Below are 1,932 nucleotides of genomic sequence, written 5' to 3'. Positions count from 1 at the left end.
TTGAAGAAATGCATGTTACTTTTAAGGGTTTATTTGATAGGAAACGAAAAAGTAGGCGAGAAATAAAATAAATAAAAAGAAAAAATTAAATGAAAAATAGAATGAAAATTAAAGTGTTTTGTTTAAGAGAAAAAAGAAAGAGATAAACAAGTGAATTAAAATAGATGGGAAAATAGAATAAAAACAACTAATCAACTTCACACTCTTGTTTTGGTTCTCTCAATCACACTCACTTCTTTTTTTTTTTATAATTTGCCCCCTATTTTCATCCTCTTCACTTTATTTCTTCTTCATCAAACAAGAGGTAATACAGTTTGGTATGCTTGGAATTTAAAGCTGAGAATGTTAAGTGGGTCTTGCAACTTTATACTTTAAACTGCCAGACCTTATGAAATAAAAATATCTATTAATCATAGTGAGCCTCCTATGTAGCATTTCTTGTGTTGTATGGTTGCGTGGTTGGTTTGGTTTTCTGGCTTTTCTTAATTTTGGAGAATGATTAGGACAGCGTGCAAGGTCGCGTCACGTGTTCTTATAAAGGGCACACTCACAGTTATTTGTGTGGCTCCAATATCCCCGTGCCTCCTTTTCCAAATATTTATTGGGAGCACAAATCTCAATTTGTGGATACCAATTTAAGTTTATTAAACACTAATGAAAATTGAGAAAGAAAAAAACCAAAAACAAAGTCCACATTCTCTCCATTTGTTAGGAAAATGGAAATCCCCATTTTAGCAAACCTACGAATGACACGTGGATTAAAAGTTTTGAAAGGTTGAGATATAAGAGAGTTGTTGGGGTTAAACACTTAACTTAGGAGTGGAATTTGAATTTGAACAATGGCTACTTTGTTTAGTTGAAGCTAGGGTCACTCTGAAATAGAGTTGAAACATAAAGATGTAGTTCTACAAACATTGTGCTGCTTGCCAATAATTCAAATATTTTGAGAATAAGGCATACATTGTCTCAGTGTTAGAACAAAGTTCCTCATCGATTTTATTAATTGACTGAATTTCCTTTTCTTTAATTTTCTTTATCTGAAAAAAAATGAATGCATTCTTTACTTCTATATATTCTCCTGAGGAGGGACTGGTAAGAAATGACCAATTTTAAGACAAGCAATTTCAACAAAATAGGTAATACAGTATTTTCTACACATTAAATAGAAGGTAGCATATGTTAAATCTGCATAATGGAATCGTGCTTAAGATGAATGAATCCTTTTTACCCTTGTACCACAAGGTCGAGAAAGTTGTGTACTTGAACATCAAAATTGAAGTAAAATTGCAGAAAGAAATGTCTTTCTTTAAATTAAAAAGTAATATTGTTTTAATTAATTAATATATTTATAGTTCTTTGGATGGGGAGAGCATGAACTTCTTTGATGAAGTACACAACTAACTAAAATATATGAAGATGACCGTGTGAGAAGGATCTATATGGCACGGCATAATATTGATAATTACGTAGTTGCACGTTAGTATGAGAAGAATCTCTTGGGCAATGTAATCCAGATATTTAGAGTGCATGGATGAAATATCTTTTGTGACAGTTTCATCTAATTTTCTGTTTTGTTGCTCTGTTAGACTTTAATCTGTCGGGTACAACTTTTACATGTTAGAGAGATTTTTAATAATGTGTTCTTGTTTTTTTTTTTAAAAATAAAAATAAAATCTCTCAAATAATTTTTAAAACTACCTAATTCAATATATAGTTTTACAAAATCACTTTGGTGAAAAGGTTGGAAAAAAAAACATTTGCAGTATAAAACAGGAAAAAAAACATTTATCATCTAATTTGATATATAATTGTACAAAATTACCTAATTCAATAAAAAAAAAGTCAAGAAAAGAAACATTTGTAGTATAAAAAAAGAAAAATAAATAAACAATTTCGAAACGAAACCGTGTGATAGAAAGAAAAAAAATCATC

This window comes from Glycine max, chromosome 15 (assembly GCF_000004515.6).
Source record: "Glycine max cultivar Williams 82 chromosome 15, Glycine_max_v4.0, whole genome shotgun sequence".
NCBI classification, from domain to species: domain Eukaryota; kingdom Viridiplantae; phylum Streptophyta; class Magnoliopsida; order Fabales; family Fabaceae; genus Glycine; species Glycine max.
The sequence above is the reverse complement of the archived record's forward strand: the minus strand, read 5'-3'. Positions refer to the sequence as shown.